Source organism: Cryptomeria japonica, chromosome 9 (genome assembly GCF_030272615.1).
Source record: "Cryptomeria japonica chromosome 9, Sugi_1.0, whole genome shotgun sequence".
Classification (NCBI taxonomy): Eukaryota; Viridiplantae; Streptophyta; class Pinopsida; order Cupressales; family Cupressaceae; genus Cryptomeria; species Cryptomeria japonica.
Window position 1 is genome coordinate 464,122,897 of NC_081413.1, and position 21,474 is coordinate 464,144,370.

The window sequence follows — 21,474 nt, forward strand, 5'->3', positions numbered from 1 at the left end:
GTCTCTAGTGTGGTCGTCCTTACCTATACACTATGGGGCATGACAAACTTGTTTTAAAATATTCATCCTCATTTGAAGATCTCCTTCATTTACAAAAATGGGTATTCTTAGAGAAGGATCCTCCCTCTCTTCGTCTCTTTGATAGCTATGTATCCTTGATAAGGATCACTTTACTCTTGTTGCAATATTTTCCTTTACAATGATCTTTTCCTTGTTTTAGCATTTGTATCCTCTACAAGGATATTATTTCTATCTTGGAACACATGCACTTGTTAAAAGGATATCTCCTTAGTGTTGAAGGTGTTTATCCTTGATATTGATCTCTATCTTCCTTAAGATATCAACATAGAAACATGTTTACATCTTAAGAGGGGGCATATGAGGCCTCCTCATTACTTGTAGTTGTTCATTGATGTACACTCGAAGTAGTGGTGTTGTGTTGCATAATGCCCCCTAAGGTGTGTTTACCAATCTATCTCTAGCACTTTTTCATTACATATAAACTTCATTTTGATCATCTAGTATTATGTGGCTTACTAGTTTGATCCTTGAAACATTGGTGATCTATGGATCGCCTAGCATAACACAACTTTCTAGCTTGATCCTTTCTTAAACATGTTTTATGCTCTTTGAGCATTGGTAATCTAACATAACACAACTTGTTAGCATGATCATTGTTGTTTATGTTTTCTCAAGTGTTTATTACCTAGTATAGTGTGGCTTTCTAGTGTGGTTATTTTGTTGTAATACATATATCAACCAACATAGCACAACTTGTTGGCCAACATAATTCATGTCATCTTTGTGGATCCCTATCATAACACAAATTGTTAGTTATTAGACCATGAACCCTCGACTCATCACAAATTGGTGTATTCTCTTGTATCTTTCTATAAGTCCACTTGTGATCTTGTAATAAAATTCTAGGAATGATAATAGTGGTTGAGACAATATTTACATTGAGGTCTCTTCACCTAGTTGAGTTAGAACCTTTTCTTTGCTTTAGTACTAACGTTGTTTGCTTTGTATGTGTATCTAACTTTGAAATTTTTTTGTGGGTTGATAGGATCCTAAGCTTGGGGGCTTGCTTCTCTCAGTTCCTTTATCTATTTATCTCTACTTTCTTATGAGTATTAGTGTAAGTCTAAAATCCTCCTACAATGGGGGCTAAATATAGTGTAGTAAATTGCACCCCTTTACAATTTTATACTCTATTTGAGACCCTACTTTAGTGTGCCTCTTTCCATATCATTTTAAGGCTATTTGGGCCTTTTCTATCCGGCTATCATCATTTGTTAATTTCTACACTAGATCCTATATTCTAGAACTTGATACTCTACTGCCCAATTCTCTAGTCCCTATTTGAGAGGACTAGGGTGCCTAGCGCCCTAGTTTGAGTGGAATAGGGTACCCAACACCCTAATCCCTCCAAAAGGGGCCCAAAATCAAACATTTGAGGGTGTCAACCTTTGTCATTTGTGATCTCGTTCCAATATTTTCATTTGGTTGTTGACTGTCAACCTAAATTCATAAATAACTTGTGAACCCTATATAAAGTAATATTTTGTCATTCACAAGCTAGAATAAGAATTTCTAAGAATTTCCCAATTCAATCAAGAGTGTATTTAATACAAGTAAGAAGCTACATTGACCTACATTCAAGTATGATTTCATGATGGATTATGTTATGTTTATCATGCTATTGTATCAACACTTGGAGGACTTAAATCTAAAGAGCATCACATCACCACCATTATCATTCCTAAGGTATAATCTTGTCAATTCAACATTTCAATTATGATTTAGACTGTGTCCTTTATGAAGATAATCTCTCTTTATCATCAATCATAATTGTTGTGGAGGTGGGAACGCCAACACAGGGTTTGAATTGGGCAAGACCCTATACAACACAACCATTTTTGTGTGTAGAGGTTCAAATTTGACATCAAACAAGGTTATAGGTGTGCAAAGTAAACTGCAATAGATGATCCTAGATTTTGAACAAATAAAAGCACCTAGACTAGGGTGCCCTCCAATTGTGTCCAATGCTTTTTGGCTAGAATTATAGGAAATAGGCTTATAGGTCCTCCTAATAGCATTTCTAAACCTCTTTGTCAGTTTGGACACCCTCATGACTAGGGAACCCTCTAACCATTTTTGGCACTTTTAGCTCTATATTACAGTTATAGGTTCCTCTATGTGTCTCATTTCCAAATCAAGCTTACTTTGTTCGTTTTTTCTTCTACTTTTTACTTTTATGTTGAAAATCATCATTTTTGTTATCTTTTAACCTAACTAGTTCATTCACACACACTTCAATCTCAATTGCATTGCAACAAAGGAACATCAATCATAGTGTTCAACTCTCCTATTAGAGCTATAGTTGAACCTTATTCATGTTCTAATGTTATTTTATGGAGACTTGATATCTTAGTTTGCATCCATAGGCCTAGGATCTCATTTCCATACATATCAACTATTATGTAAGGTATTCTCACTTCCAATTGATTCCATGGAAAATTGTCACCTTGACATGTAAATGACACAGGTTTGAGCCTATATAAATACAATATTTAATATGTAATTCATCCTATGAGTCTTGTGAGGGATGCAGTTGAGAAATAACATTGCCAAGTAAATCATTAAGTTTTGACTTTGGTTGTTGAGATGTCTTATTGAAATTTTACCATATAATCTGGCCATAGTTGAATCCTTAGTTCTCATAGCTAGGTGTAATGGTTGAGATAAAGTATTTTATGTTTTCTTCGGGCATTACTATACAAACACCAAGGCTTACAATGTTTACAACGTAATTGTAAAATGAAATCATTGAGAAAACTTACAAAGAATTAGTTTTCCATGTGTCTTATTCTTCACATAATAGACCCCTCTAGATTTCAAACTATGTCTTTTTTATAAAGTCTAAGATTTTGCAACAATTATTTAATTTTTCATTTTATTTTTTAATTATCATTCGCACTTTTTTAGAACATTTAGTTATCTTTATAAATAATAATTTCACCAATACTACCTTAACAATATTATTTTATTTAAACTTGTGTTATCATAGTTATACTAAATAAATTGCTCACATATTGTATTCAAATAATTCTATGTAATATGAATAAAAGAAATAAATTTCATTTACATATTTACATGATTTATTTAAATTTTTATTTTATTTTATATTTTATTTTAAAATAACTAAATAAAACTATTATTTCTTCAAAGCAAGCATAAGAAAACAATCGACACTTTAATTTCACATATATTGTAAAACTTGGATAGGAGAAATATGTCTACACAATGACATTCATTAAGATCCTTTACTTTATATTTACTAGAATAAACAAAATAAATAGGCGTATAGGTATGGTTCGTCTCAAAATTAGAATTGAGTTGAGATTTTGCCCATAAATCAAACGGTTGGTAAGGTTGTGCCAAGCCTTTGGTTTCTTCTCATGTAGGTCCAATGTTCAACTCTCATCGATTGGGTTTACCCAATGACTAATTTGTTTAATCCCACTCAATCATTCATCGAGGTATTCTCCCCTTAGCTCACCCCCTCCATACCACAAAACTCAACCAAAAAAATTAAGATTGAGGCAAGGTGTGATTGGGTCATTGAATTGGGTCGTCGGGTTATCTCATGATATAAAAAAAAAAAGAATTGAGTTTGAATCACATATAGAATCATCTAAGACAATTTCTTTGTTCGTGGATTTGTTTAGAATTGTTCATGAGTATTTTTGAGTGATACCAACTTGGTCGAGGAAATTCAAAGGTGAGTTCATGGTGATTCCAATAGCGAATAACAATTTCCATGCCTTTCATTTGACTTTTGACCATACAAATATGTAGTAAACCCTAAATGATAGTTATTTTCACTTGAATTATGTTTGATGAATCAAGAAATAGAAAACAAGAAGCATTAGGCATTCTTTAGGGGTCACAACCAAGCATAGAACTCTTGATCCACATAGACATCATATTGAGAATGTTTCCTATAGGCCACTTTTAATAAAATTCCACAATTGATTTCTTCCAAAAGCCCCAAAATATTCTAACAATGTTCTATTGGATACTTAGTCTATACACAAGCTCAAGTTGTGCATTATTGTTTTCTTTTATTGTCTTTTCTACTAGCAAAAGTGTGTGAACACTTTATAAAGTTATTTTATTTGTTCTCCAAAAGACATCTCAATAAAAAAATTTAAGGTGTCATTTAATGGACCTTGGATGATAAATCCCATTGAATAAAACATGAGAGTTACATTGCTATCAATACCTTGTCTTCCATTCTGTATGACAATTTGTCTCACGCATCTAAAAGTTCCATGTCTTACTTGACTAGCACTTGCAGCCATAGGAGGTGCAAGGATAAGCCGATAGGTAAATAGGAGAAGACATAAATAAAATTTAACATTATAATAGATATGTGTTAACTAATCTTATATGGGGCTGGGTAAGGATATACTTTGTATTCTTGTTTAATTTTTAGGCTTTTAGTTTTGTGTTCTTTATTTAATCGATAGGGAGGTGAAATTTAATTTATGTAGAGAAGTGTCTAGCTAAGATTTTTAACTAGAAGGTCCAAGTAATCAATTTGAAGAGAAAATGAGAAAGTAACAATAATGGTGGATAAATTCATTAAAGTTTACAAATTAAAAGTTAAAACCACTAATTAAGACATTGATTATTTTTTTTTAATTTTTAAATCATTAATTGTAATGGAAATAAAAAAACATGACTGAGTTGGTTCTACTATTCAGGTGCAACTTGTTGCACTGTGTTTTCCATACTAATTAAGTTGGAAGGAAGACGATAATGGAAAAGAACGAACGCAAGCCAAATAGATTATCAACAAGACTCTTGATTATGAGATAGGGAAAACTAATTCTGAATTGATTCAAATAGAAAATACAAAGAATGAAATGTCTCGAATCTATAACATTAAATGATTCTAAAATTATTGAAAACCCTATAACATTAAACTCTTTAAATCATGATTCGTGTTGGCAAAAGAGGTTATTCCCACCCTTCTATTCAACAAGACAAATTAGTAGAAGATTGAAAGAGGTGAAGCATTATACCTCACTCTACGGTTTATCCGTTTATCAGTAAGGAACAATGAGAGTGGAGTAATTAATGCTTTTGGAAGAAATCGCATTCAATTCCCGGGATTTATGGGCATGGTACTAAAACTAAAACTGTATCAATACAGGCACTTTGCAATCTGAAATAGCAGTTGAATACCGCAAATCACTGTATGCTTGCCACACAAATTTTATTATCAACCCATTTTCAAGGAGATTGTTAGACTATGGAAAAAGGCTATTAACCTATTTTCAAATATGTGAGTCCACCACTCAAACAAAAGCACAAAGCCTATAGGGATAGCTGCCTAACAAGGATTTGAACCAAGTGTTTTAACCATTATATTATGGTTGAACCTATTCTGGCTCCAAAACAAATCTATCGTACATCGTGTTAGCGATAGGGTAGTCAATCACAACTGTTAATTGCAAAATCAATGGTGTAAAACGCTCGACTACGTTAATTGCAAAATCGATGGTGTAAAATGCGCGACTAACATACATGTTAGTCAATCTGTACTGTCATTTTGGAGCCAAAATAGACGCTCCCTACATTACATGGGTCACCCCAATTGTATTTATTTATTTTGTATTCACATGTTTGTTGGCACACAATTAATTTTGCTTATCACTAGTTTCTTCTTTTACCATTGGTCTAATGATTTTAATTTATGAATTGACTTCTTATCTTTTTAATAGGTTTCATTTTATTTTTAACCTTTATGTATGGTTTTACTTATAATTTTTAATATAAAAGTTAAAAATTTTAATTTAACAATTTTAATATAGTCTATTTTAATTTTTTTATATATATTTTTAGGAGAATTTCTTCATTAAATGGCCATACATAATTTAAATTGGGCTTATATATTTGACCAAAGTATTTTATTTCTCCTTCCAATAACGAAGATTATACAACACATACTTTACCTTTACTCTACACTACTTTGCATCAAAATTTATGATGTACAATAACGAGTATAAATACAAGTATATTTTGGATTTCAATGTAAACCCAACATGGAGCAATCTTTTTCCTTATGTTAATTATTTTATTTCATAATAGACACAACCTTGACAATGCATAAACCATCATGTACAATAATTTGCTCGTTACATAATAGACACAACCTTGGCAATACATAAACTAAAATTCCATACACCATCATGTAGAGTAATTTTCTCTATCCATTGACATCATCCCTCGCTCCAGAATTAAATCCATTAGAACATAAAGAATTTGAGAATGTTCTATTTCTTGCAAATAGAGGCGTGAAATGGTAAGGACAAGTAAAAGACAAATATTATCATAATTTGACCTTGAATTCTACATGATATTTTGTAGGAAAGAAGGATCAATCATGTAATTAATTTTATTATTTCATATTAATAGTGATGAATATTTGTTAATAAATAAATTCATTTGATTATTTTCAATTAATTTATTATATCTAAGTTTTTTAGGATCTATGTTTTTATCATCTAGGTCTTCAAAGTGCATTTAGTTGTCACTCATCAGTGTGTCAATGTGGTTGTAATAATCATTATACAACCAACAATTTGATGCAAACTATTGTCGCGTAGATATGTTTCTCCTCCATTATAACCATGACAGGAATATAGTCGTTCTCTCTCTCTCTCTCTCTCTCTCTCTCTCTCTCTCTCTCTCTCTCTCTCTCTCTGAATCTCTCTTCCTAACACTCCATCTTTCTATATATCTCTAATTATCCTCTATCCTCTATTTTTTCCCCTAGATCTATCTCCTTCCCCTTTATCTCTCTCCCTCTCTCCCTATTGACCTCATGTATTACACAAATGTATGTAAAAAATAGATCATTTTTTTTTTCCTAATTGAGCTTCAACACTTATTCGATATACCCATTACATACCATGATGCAATTGCTAATATAAAAAACCTATCAATACAATCATTACACTTTTATAGTGCAATTGCTAATTTTATTTTAAAATTTTTTTAAAATGCTTGTAAATACTTTTAAATAAAGATTTGCCCACCTTTTTTCTTCTTCCTTTTTTTTAAATGACTAAAGCAACCCCTATCTTCTATTCAGTCCACTTTATAATATGAACAATTTCTTATATAGTTGTCAGGCCCACTCCTTAATATTAAAATTTCTTTTTCATATATTTATAGAAATATTTAAAATTTTGAAATTATAGTAACATTATTATACATAAAAATAAAATATTTAAATATAAAGAAAAATACTAAATCAAATTAAAAATTAAAAATTACTCAATCTAGTTTATTACCAAAATGAAGCATATAAAAATAAAAGTAAACAAATACATATATTTACTTTTATGAAACAATAAAATAAAAAATTAAAGTATATATTAATTCATTAGAAAAATTATAACTTACTTTTTAAATATAAAAATATTTAAATTTAAAATAATATTTTAGGAAGAGGTTCTATGCAGCTATAAAACAATATTACTTTTAGAGTAATGAATTTCACAAAAATAAAAAATAAAAAGCATGCTATGAGACAAATTGGAATCTTGTGTTAAAGCCTCTATAATTGAAATTCTAAATTTTAAGTGAGTGTTTATGGGACAGTCCACTCTTCATATAATGTAATTTTACTACTATACGTTATTCATTTATAATATGAGTCACTTCTTATATATATATTGACGCCACCTTTTAATATTAAATTTTTTTATAGTAATTTATTTATTGAAAAGTGTATATTTAAAAAAAAAAAGTATTATAAGTAACTTTATATAAAAACAATGGAATCAAATTAAATTAAAAAACTAAAGATGTAGTTTATATAACTAACTATAGAAATAAAGCATATTGTTTTTGTAATAAGCGCATGTAATAAATGAATGATATCTAGCAGCAAAATTGTATGAAGATTGGACGAAACTTCCAATACTGCCCCAAAAACACTCTTAAAATGTAAAATCTAAATTATAGAGGATTTAACACAAGATTCTAATTTGTCTTATAGCCAGACTTTTCTTATTCTTGTCGAACTCATTGCCCTATTTTATAATTCTATGGAACCTCTTCCTCATATATATGTTTAAATTTTAATGTTTTTAGATGTAAAAATAAATTATAACTTTTCTAATGAATTATATTTATATATATATATTTTTAAAGTATAAATTTTGATGTTTTTTATACTTAAAATATAAATTACAAACTATATATAATGAAATCAAATTAAATTAAAAAACGAAAGATATAGTCTATATAACTAATTATAGAAATTAAGCATATAAAAATAAAAATAAAAATAAACAAATAAATATTTTTACTTTTTTGATGTGTGTGTGTGTGTATACATACATACGTAGACACACACACACACATATTATTGATATCTTTTAAATAAATATATTTAAATATATAAAATGAAATAAAGATCTTAATGAAGTTTAATCTTTAAAAATATCAATTTAAAAGACGAGAAAGCTAACAATTTAGACACACCTAATCACTTTTTTAAAAAATTCATATAAATTGCTTAGTAAGCTAAGTTCCTTTTTCAACATTATAACTTAGACGCTTTTAAACACTTGATAAATTATTATTAATTTTTTTTTTGGCAAAACCTCCCTTTAGCCTAAGGGGAATGAATATAGGATATGGGTCCCATTGATTCGGCCCACGAGACAGCATAACACCTTGCCAAGGAACCCTAGAGGATAAGAGCTAATTACACCTAAAATGCATGGATTTTTTTTATTTTTTGAAGTAATGAAGTGTCATTATGCATAACATACTCAAGTATAATGCTCATCTTAAATATAAATTCAATTGATTGTTAACCCACCATGCACATGCGAAAGTCTAAACTCATGAAACTCCATTCGAGTTAACTCAAGTCACCTTTAAGGGTCCCCTCACATTGCTACCTTACCAACGCATCTAAAACTAACCAAGAACCCTGAGATCAACTAGGAGATGACTAAGTCAACCTCCAACACTATAAGAGGCACATCTATGTTAATTTCAAAGCACCTATGGAATGTTTCTATGTTGACCACATCTATAACATAAATAAGAAACATACAAGATCATGCTTGTGGTTGATTCCAACACCGGTCCACATAAAGATACATCAATTCATTACAATATGATACAAATTACACTCAACTCCTCTTGGAGTGTTTGTAATACATAATTCATCAATAAATACAATACTATCTCAAATTACATAGAGTACAACCTTACAAGGAATGAAGGAAGAAGGAGACAAGTCACTCACAATCCAAGTCCTTTGATCCCCAACAGTGGTTGGCAACACCACTGGACCATGTGGAACCCTTAGGTCCACTCCACTATGCTCATGGAAATAGTCACATGACCCAAATAGTCATACACACAAGCAAGGGAAGTAATAGACTCACATAAGAGAAATAATGGAGCCTACACTTAACATGATCACATCAACAAATAAACACAAAATTTCACATTAAGCTAAAGGGTAAGTGCACAAAGATGGTGGTCAAAAAGGGGGGTATAAGTGGACACTTTTTTTCTGAAATTAGGTGAACCTGAACTTAGAGGCAAAATTTGAAAGTCATCCACTCAATATATGAAGATAATCAAAGAAAAAATATTGTAGTACTCTGAATCTAGTTTCCAAACTACTAAACTTTTTCAAAATTGGATACGCTTGAGGGGGTCAAATCCTTCGCGCACGAAAAATTGACCCTGTTTTTTTTCTGAAAAACATAACATAGTGTCTGACATGCACATCAAAAAAGTCATAGTTAGATTTAGTATTTTGACAAATCCTTTGGCAGAAAGATAGTTAAGATTGAGCACTAGAAGATGTGTATTTTTTTGTAATTTTTTTATGATTTTTCCAATCGAGCACATCCTGAAAATTCGGTACCTGTTGGTGCACGAAGCATAAGTTGCACTAAACAAATCGAAAATACAATTTTATTTTTTTTAAATTGTAAAGAATCAAGTGCACTACAATAATATATAAAGTTTTTAAATTTGGATACGTATATCAAAAGTTATTCAAAAAATGGTGCACCTATGTCTTTGAGAACTATGGAGACACTAGTAAAAGAAATTCAATAATAATATGTTATTGTTGTTCAAATTGAAAAAAAAATTATATGGTTAGAAAGCTCAAAAGATGGGTGAAAATATGGTGGCAATTTTAGAAATACCCACTTTATGAAGTGTAAACCTGATGATGACAAAGTTGATAAACCAAGTTGATAAAATAAAACACGTCAAAAATGAGAGAAATGGAGGGAAATCAAACTTCCAATCCATAGCTTTATCATCCAGGAATATTTCCAAGCCTCAAAAGTCAAAAGCGTATACGGGGTACTTATGGTTTAAAAAGCGCGTACGAGGTATTTATAGTGTAAGAAGCGTGTACGCGCTATCTTTACTATAAACAACACGTACGCGCTATTGTATAATATGATATTCTATGTATAATATGTGTATATTCATATAATATATGTAGCATATAATATGTGTATAATATGACATTGTATATATAATATGTTTATATACATATAATATATTAAACATATATATACACATGTAAGTGTATCGTCTCTCCCTCTCAAACGCATACAAGGTCTCTCTCTCTCTCTCTCTCTCTCTCTCTCTCTCTCCCTTCCTCCATACCCCATCCCTCTTTCTCTTCTTCTCTCCCTCCATACCCCACTACAACTGTGTCTACACTTCTATAGAAGTAAGTGAATTTATTTCTTATCTGCAACTTCCTCTTTGATTTTTATCATGTATTCTCTCCCTCCCTCTACCTCTCCCTTCCCCCCATGTTCTCTCCCTCTCTCCCTCTCTCTCCCTCTCTCTCCCTTTCTCTCCCTCTCTCCCTCTCTCTCTCCCTCTCTCTCTCTCTCTCTCTCTCTCTCTCTCTCTCTCTCTCTCTCTATCTCTACCTTCACTCCCCCCTCTTCTCTCCCTCTCTCCCTCCCTCTACCTCTCCCTTCCCCCCATGTTCTCTCCCTCTCCCCTTTCCTCTCCCCCTCCTCTCCCCTCCCCTCTCTCTCTCTCTCTCTCTCTCTCTCTCTCTCTCTCTCTCTCTCTCTCTCTCCCAGCCCCCCTCTCCCCCCTCTCTCCCTCTCTCTCCCTCTCCCTCCCTCTCCCCTCTCCTCTCCCTCTCTCTCTCTCTCTCTCTCTCTCTCTCTCTCTCTCTCTCTCTCTCTCTCTCTCTCTCTCTCTCTCCATCTCCCTCCTTCCCTCTCTCCCTCTCTCCACCTTCCCTCCCCCCTCTACCTCTCCCTTCCCCCCATGTTCTCTCCCTCTCTCCCTCTCCCCTCTCCTCTCCCTCTCTCTCCCTCTCCCCATCCTTAGGAAATTTCTTATTGATATTTATATATATATATAAAAAGGCATGTCTGCCAAGTCAATACAAGTATTACAAAAATGTGGCATATGCCATGTCCAAATTGATATACAATAAAAATGTAGAATATATCTACATGTATTGGTCATTCTATGACCAAAACTAAAACTATATGATCCTAAACTTCTGGCAAATCATCAAAATCAAGCCTCTTCGGTGCAGTACGCGGCTCTGTAGATGGCTACAAAACCACAATTCAAAAGCCAAGTTAGAATTCTTTTGTAGAAAATAGTTCACAATTAACATCATAACTATGCATTTAACTTTAATTCCTTTGCAATTGAAATTTAGATTACCTCATTGGCTGATCCAGGAGCTAATGTCTTTGCTCTCCTCTCCTTGTCACTCTTAGGAGTTTTCTTGAAGACATACTTAAATTGATCCACGTTATGACCGTATCGCGAAGGAGTCTATTGTAGATTAAATGTACAATTAATATAATGTACTAACATAAATATATCAAAAACACTTAAAAGCTATAATATAGAGAACAATGACGTACCTATGCCTGAGATGGTTCTCCAATGGACTGAGGATGGCTCACCATCGATGTAGAAACTGACGCTATTACCTATACAAAAAATGTACAAAGATTAAATACAATTAATATAATGATAAGTATTGAAGGTTGAAAACAATTAATTTTACATATCAAACAAAAGTGTACCGGATCCTGAGATGCTTCTCTAGTGCAAGGAGGAGGGTTCGCCATTGACGAAATAGGTATAGATATTTCCTATATGAAAAAATTATAAGATTATAATATATCACAAGTTCACATGTACGTCTGCATATAATCATGAAATCAAGAAAATAAAGTAGAGATACATACCTCCGCCCTCTCTTGATCCGCGGGCGAATCAGGTGCATTCAACATATCCACAAAGCTCAATGGCCATTGTACATGTAAAATAGACAAAAAACACCAATCAATCTACAAACCCCAACTAATACTTGATTTCAACATTTTCAAACAATTGTACAACTAAAAATGTGTTCAATTACCTTCTTCACACATTTTGGCGTCTTCGAGGAATTCTTTTTCTTAGGATGAGCCCTAGACGCGGAGGGGGTACCCTAAAAACACAAAATTAACATGAGATATTAGTACAGATAATAAATTAAACATAATTTTAAAAATCTAAAATGAAATGACTTGCATATTCCATCAAAATAATACATAAAAAGAGTTGTACAAAATATCATACCGTATAGCCTTGTAGGCCAAAATTGATCACTGAGAGCGTGATGTCATCAATCTGGGACATTTCGTCCCCTATCAACACCTACAAACCAAAAATTGGACAAAGCATTAAAGATAGTTAGTATATCTTGTATTTTTTTGAATTCAAAGTGTACTATTCTATTTTAACATGTTACAAAATTTATACCTCAGGCGTCGAAGTTGCAGCTATGGTAACTGGGGGAGGTGTATGGGATACCGCTGCTGCATCCTGAAATGCATATTATTTGTCTCAATTTAAATCGATGTATAAATGAAAATTCATTTATGTAATTACAAAATTAAAGTGACTAATAAATAAAATGTTATGAATTCAAATCAACACACCTGTGTCTGTGGCTCATGGGCAAACACCATGTCCATCAACTCATCTGTCAGTGCGACATCCTCAACTGTGTGAGCCTGACATCTACAACCGCAAATCGTGCATAGATGATATGAGTATCCATCTGCACCGGCTGCATCATCTATCCCCGACCATATCCCCGAGAAACTGACACACATATGCTCGATGGGCTCTCTGTTGCCCTCTAACAGCTCATCATCCAATACAATAAGGTGTGTTAATGATGTCCCATGCTGGATGATGGCACCAGTCAATGATGTGGCCGCCTGAAGAGTCTGTAGCTCCATCGACTCTTTCAGCTCTAATGGGACAGCCTGATGCACCTTGGGTTTGGGTGCTAGGGGGCGGCGACTCTCCGCGGCTAATCGCCTACGGGCTCTAGGTCTATCTTGGGCAGAGCCACCACCTCTACCATGAAACTCTCTCATGTCAAAATAATTTGGGCGCACATTGAGCACAAACTCAAAATATATTTTTCTCAAAAAATATAATGGCACCTCATAATTATTACAAGGTGGATCGCCAAAGACCATCCACCACCTCTGCCAAAAAAGATTCTTCATCTGCACATTGGTACACCAATGTATGGGAAACCTCTTTGCATTAGGAGGTAATGACTAACCAGTTTTGGGGTCAACAAAAAGGGCACATATTTGTTGTTTAGAAATATTTTTGTTTTTAACTCCATCGTATGATAGCCCATTGGCATAGAATTGACGACACCTATCCCTAAAGCTTCCCCATTTGGTAATTTCTGTGGAAACAACTATGGCACCACTAGCTAATGTTTCTAGGCTAGTGGCGAGGGATTGATGATGGTCAAGTTCAGAAGTTTACAATTTTACAATGAGTTTATTGATTTTGGATGTATTTTGCCCTAACTGATTAATTAATTCTTCCTGTGTTTCGGCTGTGTAGTCAAAAGGAGGAATTGGGGGTTGTTCTTGTGTGTTTTCAGGAGGTGCATTTGGTTGTTCTTGTGGGTTTTCAGGAGGTGCATTTGGTTGTTCTTGTTCTAGATTAGAAGAATCTGGTTTTTGAAACAAAAAATGAAAAAACCTAATCAAAATTAATGAAATTAAATTCAAAATGTAAAACAAATTGCATAAACCAGAAAGAAAGACAAAAATAAACAAAAACTAACCTTGATCCATAGCTTGGAGGACAAATTTAGCACCCCGTTTGTGGTTTAGGTTAGAAAATGGGAAAAAAACAAAGTAAAAAATGCGCTTTTTGGGTAAATGAGGACCCAGTTTTTTTTAAATCTTTTTTTATCAAGCACCGCGTACGTGGTTTTACTAGGATTATTAGCACGCACGCGCTCATTTTCCTATAAGCAGCACGTACGTGCTAATTTTCCTAGACATAGCGCATACGTGCTCAGTTTCCTAAATGCAGCGTGTACGCGCTACCTTTTCTAGGCTCAGGAAGAACAAACCTAAGTGCATACGCGAGAATTTTAAATTTTAAAACCGCGTACGCACTGCCTATTTTTCCAAGTTTTTTTTGGGTGGTGTCCACTTTTTTGACCACCATCTTTGTGCACATGCCCTAAAAGGTGGTAAATCCATAACCTCAAGCGATCAATCACATTAACCAATAAGGATTTTCTCAACATAGAAGAGTGACATCAAGCATCAAGAGAGAGTCCACCCATCATCCAATCATCAAGAGGCAATAAGGCCATAGACCAACTCATGAAAAGCACGTAAATCCATAAGAGAGCACTATCAATATCTAGAAGGCATATTTATTTATCTAAAGGGCTAGGTACATAGAGAACAAGAGAGGGGAGTTTCATTGCATAGCTCAAAGAGATGGCTCATGTAGAACCAAACATTTCCTCATACAAATGAGAATGATGATCATGCAAGATCCTGCGTCATATGTGCAAGCATACCACTTCGGGTAAGATCCAACACCTACATGTGTGAGCATGCCTTCCCAAGACTTCCTTAGCCTTGTACTAGCACTCAAGGCAATTTTGGGACACCAATTATCTTATTTAATGTTTTAACCCATCCCAAGTTTTAATTAATGTTTTCACTTGATTAAGTAACTCCCCACACTGTGATTTCTAGTGCCACTTTGGGTCGGGGACACATTGGGAGCCACTTTCATCATTGACTCTACTACCTACCCTAGGCTCAATGAAATACAAAACATGAAACTCATTACAATATCAATATGCAACATAGGTACTTTCATCAATTGAGCCTAAAATCCTTAATACACATAAAATAGTATTTACATTTGCAATGCCATATGCACATATCACCATAAAATACTCAATTAACCAAAAAACCACAAGAATGGATCCAAATTGATACCAATCCAAGATTACACACACAAATATTCATGCCACAATATATAATCATACTAAAATCATCTAAATACACCTCCATCCAAGATAGTTGGAACCTAGAAAGCAAACATATAGGTCAAACAACCCAACTGGGCAAACTAAAGGAAGCAAATCAAAAGCATCATTTTGTGCTTCAAATGTGCATCAAAATGCCTCAAATGTGCACTAGATTGCTTCAAACTCACATCAACATATCAAATGTGGATTTATGGCTATCAGATGCATATTTCTAGGTGTCAAATGTGTTAGACTGCTCTGGCAAACTCAAAAGGGGCAAAAACCAAAATTGATCAAAAATTTAGACATGAAAGGAAAAACTAAAAAAACTAGTGATACTTGACCAGTCAATATTATAAATATTAAATGGTTAGCTAGGTGGATTATGTTAGAGGAGGAGTTAGATAAGGGTTAGAGGAGGGTTAAAGTTAGGAAACGTGTGAAGAAATAGAATAAATTTAATTAATTAATTCCAAAATGGGAAAAAGGAAGAAAGGGACAAAAAATGAATTAAATAGTCAAATTATGCATTTGATTTATTTAATAGAAGAATGAGGTGAATTTAATTAATTAAATTATTTATGAAAGGTTGACTAAAAGGGAGAAAAAAACCCAAATAAAAGCATTTATTTCCAAATATTAGGATATTCTCAAATATTAGGATATTTAGGAATGCACACATATGGTTCTAGGAAAAGAGGATGAGGTTGAATAAAACCTATGGTTAGCCAAATGGGTAAGATTTAGAGGAAGGATTAGATCAATGTTTTACCAGTAGGCTGAGATTACTCAGCAAGGGTGCACTATTAGGTGACGACAATAACTTAAAGTATAAGATAGGAAAATGACATATAATATTATATTTCATGTATATATTCTTCTCCAGGGTTTGGGTCTAGCTTGTGACCAAACTAGAAATTTTTCCAATGCAAACCATTTGGTTTACGTCAAATGTAAAATATATATTTTTTAGATTTGACGTGCACCAAATGTGTTGCTTTGGGAAACACCAAGACTTTGGCTTTAATTTTCTTTGGGCATCTAACCCAAAGGCTTGGATAATCATTTCAAGCTTGAGATGTGTTTTTTTTCTGAAAACATATAAAACTTCCTCACATTTTTTGTTTGTACTCTCCATCAAGTTTGCATACATGTTTTAATGCAAATAAAAAAATACCACAATAATGATAAGCTCTCTATTAGCTATCTAACCATATAATTCTTTTCAAATTTTAATTATGTTAAGGTTTTCATCTCTATTTTATTTTGTTAGTGTGTATGCTTTTTGTTAAAAACCAACATGTGCTATTTTGGGCATAGTTTTACTCATCCATCAGATCTTGAAACAAATTACATTTTTAGAAACTAGACTCCATTCTATATGTATTGAAAAGAGATTTATTTTTTATTAGTTCTCAAAAAATTTAGGGGGGAGAACACTCAAATTTGTGTTTTCACGTGTCCTCTTCAGCCAAAAAAATTTGGCATAAACTATATGGTATTAGCTATTCTCTGACTGGAATGATTTTCAAAATTCTAAAAAAAAATCAACATTTTAGGGCCACCACATTTGGTGCTATGTTATGTTTTTTCTGATAATTAAACAAGACCAATAAATGCGGTGCCCCTTTTTGAAACCCTTAATCTCCACCATTTTCAAAATAAATTAGTAGTTTAGAAAGTAGTTTCAAAGAACTTAAACTCTTGTTGTTGTTGCATCTTCAAATTTTGAGTGTGCCTATCTTCAATTTCTCGACGAAGATCAAACTTTGTTGATTTCAAAAAAAAAGTGGCAACTTAAGATCCCCTTTTGGTCCCCCATTTTGGTGCACTTACCCAAGTATGAAAGATGTTATTCAAATATAAAGGAATTTTATGATAAAAAGTATTTAGAGGGCCTAAGAAGCTATGAAATCTTGGCTCCTCTAGAATAGTTTTGGCTTTAGTTTTGGTCTTTTATTAATCATTAGAATACTTGGTGGTGTCCTATTTTTCAAGGCAATAATTATCCTCTTGTGAAGATGCCTTGGGTTTATGGTCTAAGGCATTTAAAAATAAATTAAAACTACTTAGGACTTTTTTTCCAAATCTTCCGTGACTATCCTTTCATGGAATGGAGCCAAGGCTAGATTTTATGTTTCTAATCAAGATCATGAAACCATTAATATGTCTATAGGGGTCATCGTAGTTCATTTGATTCACAAAATTGGTTCAAATTATTGTAAACCTTGGTTGAAAGACTCAAAGTGGTGTCAAGACACCAATTTCTAGAATTATAAGCCTTAGAAAAGATATCATTGGCTCTCTTCTCATTTGCTCATGGTGCCCACCTTGAATCAATAGTGTTGTTTGTAGTCATCGACTTCTAGACAACAACACATATTTCATCACTTGGTTGATAGTTCTGGAACAAAAAACGGCTTAATTTGTCTAGTGTATTCCTTTTCAAACCCTCCCCATTGGTTCTAGGTTATCCAATTTCGGAATGACCCTGAGCCTTTTTCTTTCTGGTTTTCACGGATTGTGAGAATGATGAGGCCTATGTCCCTTTTATGCATAATAGGATATCTCAAACACTTTTTTTGGTTTTCTCCTAGAGCCCAAAATGTTTGCACTTGAATACATAACTTTTTAAAGCCATTTAGATCATAACAATCATGACACATGGTTATTTTAAGGGAATGACCTCTTATCCCAAAAAAAAATCTCTTAAATTTGGCATGCTTCTAGGGTGGGGATTTTGTTCAAGATTTGGAAAGATAGAAAATTTGGTATTTTTCCAATTATTTTATGGATTGGTATTTTTACTTTATGCAAAAAGTATGATTTGTTCCAATGTTTTAGTATAAATCCACATGTAAGCTACAAAGTGGCTCACTTATAGATGCTATTTAATCATTGGTTTAATACCCAGGTTGTGTTTTTTCCAAAGTTCCTCCACCTTTGTCTTCCTCTCGGGGCCCCTCCCCTCCTCATGGGTGCCATCACAGATGTAGTCTCTTTGCTCAAGGCAACTGAGATATTTGTTCACACACTTCTTTCCAAATTGTGAGAAGGGATCATGGTTAGCAAGGTTGGTGATGACCTACTCTTCAATGCTTCACCTCTCTACCACTTGGAGGAGGAAATTCTGGATGAATAGTAGGAGGTGTTACTGGCTGGTTTGATTTCCGTAGATTCCCTCAAGTCACTCTTTATTATCTCACTTGATCATGCAAATAAAAGAAGAAGATAGTAATAAAGAAAATGATAGTGATGGGTGGGACCCTCACGTGGACTCTTTAGACGTTGCTAATGTATGAGGTAAATTAGATGACCAAGATCCTCCTCCCACTATTATTGCTCTAACCACTTAACAACAATATTTTAGGGTTTTATGCTATGAATTGTTACCTCATTTAAACTTTAAGGATGTGACGATTTCCACCCACCTTTATTTGTGAAAATGTGTAACTCTATTTTATAAATGATAATATGAATACTTATTCATAAAAAAATCAAATATTATTATTTATGATTTAATTTCAAACAGATTTATTATGTCGAGAGGCATATTACACTCACATATGAATGCAAAAACCTCTATCAATAAAAACTAGAAGCATTTAATTTGATGTGTCTGTGACAATGAAATGTATGAAAATACGAAAGTCTCTACTCACCCAATCGCCTATTTAACAATGCTGATCAACAAAAACGAATTCTTTTAAAGCTCATTAATTCACCATAAATGCACATTTATATGTACACACGTCTCATTTGCTTTTGCATCTCACTACGATTATTTGGTATCTCAGAACAAGAATGAAGAGGCGTTATACATCTCAGCATTGGATCAGATATGTATGCCATTAGGTAATGACAAAGGACTATTATGTATTATTATTTGTAATGTCTGATGTGCATGCGGAATCCATTTAGATATTCTGCCAGCCACGCACTAGCATTAGCTATGCACAGTCGATTGCATAACATCATTAGAAATTCCATGTGTGTTGACATTTTCCTCAAGTCTGCTCTCTGAATTATATCACGATCTTGGAACTTGAAGATTTTGAAACTGTTGTCTCCTTCCTCTGATCTTTTGAAAGTAAACTCTTTGGCATGCGAGGTAGACGCATGACTTCCTGATCCAGTGTATGGTTGGGTGCTTCTACAATACCAACTGAAGCAATTGCAGAATACCCTTATCCAGTGAAAAAATCGAAATTTCTTTGGCAAAATCAACACCTTACCTTTCATCGTAGATTATCTTTCACCCCGGCCTCCTTATAATTTAGAGTTAGCTTGTTTTCGATCCAGAGACCAATCCCCTACCAAGTACGTAGCAGAATGGATAACTAAAATGCTATCTCCCATCAAATGCATCTCCTTGTGTTCTACTATAACACCCCTTCAATTATTTCCAAATAACAAATGAAAGCATAAATAATGTCGACTTGTCCACGAACCAACTATTTTCTACCACCTTCAACTGTCATGCACATAAAATATTCGCCTTTCGATAGTAATATGTCACTACATTTTGCTTCTTCCATTTTTAATCAAGAGTTGATAGAGATGAAGATGGTGAATAATACTGTCGGAGAAGGCATTACAAGAATTTTGTATAAGTGGGTTAATTACGGCAAGAGATGGAGAATGCACTGGCTTATGCTTCAGGATCGTGTTTTTTCATATTATAAAATCGATAGACTGAACAAGATTACCATGAATAGACAGAATGAGAAGGACGTCTGAGTGATTGGCGATGAATCGTTGAAGCTCATGAAGAAGCCCAAGAAAAAGCATGGTCCCTGGATTGGGTCCAGAGATCGTAGGGAACTATTTGGTGAAGTACATCTCAAGATATGCTTAAAATTCTGATGTTTCTATATGCAATTATAACGTTAAATTTAGGTCAGTTAAATGATTTCCTGGTGAGTTATTTCAATTTGATTTACCTGATGAATTATTGGTATTTGTTTTATCTTGACTGGTCCTAAGATTTAAACCCTTATCTCTTGGTTGAAGAGATTGCAAATTTTAGCTGTGATTGCCCTTATGAAAAGTGAAATCCTAATTTTCATATTTCTAGATCGAGAATTTTAATTATAATCATTTTCTTGGATAGACAAGTTTAATTTTAATATGTGTATTAGAAGATTTCGAATCTAAAATTTGTAAATCTAATTTACAAATTTCAATTAATTGTAATCATGATTTTGATTCATTACTTAATTACTTAACATTTCTTTTAAATGTGATTGGCCTTGAGATGTGAACTTTGATACGTGACCTCGAAGAATTAAGTAATTTAATTGTAATCATGCATCAATAGATTGAAAAACTAAGATTCTCTTTTCTGCATTTGGATTTTCAACTGTAATTGTGCTTTGGAAGAGTGAAAGTTTGTTATTCACATTTCAATCTTGTAAGTTCCGACTTATAGAATTGTAAAATTTAACTTTAATTGTGCTTTAAAAAGTGAAAATCTTATTGTGCTTTGGAAGATAGAAAATTTGAGATTCGCATTTCTAGTTTGAGAAATATTTTGTAGTTGTGCTTTAATTTTAACCATAGTTGTCCTTTGAAATAGTGAAAATTTAAAAGTTATATTCTAGATTGAGAAATTAACTTTAATTGTGCTTGGGAAGAGTTGAAAATGAAGGCACATTTCCAAACCAAAAACTTAATGATAATTGTACTTTGAAAGTTTGAATTATGATTCATATCTTAGTGAGAAAACATTAACATTTGATTTTTCTTTAACAAAGTGAAATATAGAGATTCATATTTCTTGCTTGGGAGTTTCAAAATTTTAATTGTAACCATGACTTAAATTATAATTGTAATTTGTTTTGCAAGACTGGAATTACTATAAGATTGAGAATTTGAACTGTAATTGTACTTAGAAGCTGAAAATTTAAGATATAGAGGAGATGCATGTTACCATACACAAAAAATAGTACACGAACTTTCATGTCATCTTATGTATTCATATAACTTTCCCTTTATATTTAGTTAATGAAAAATTACTTGTCATTATCTATCAAAAA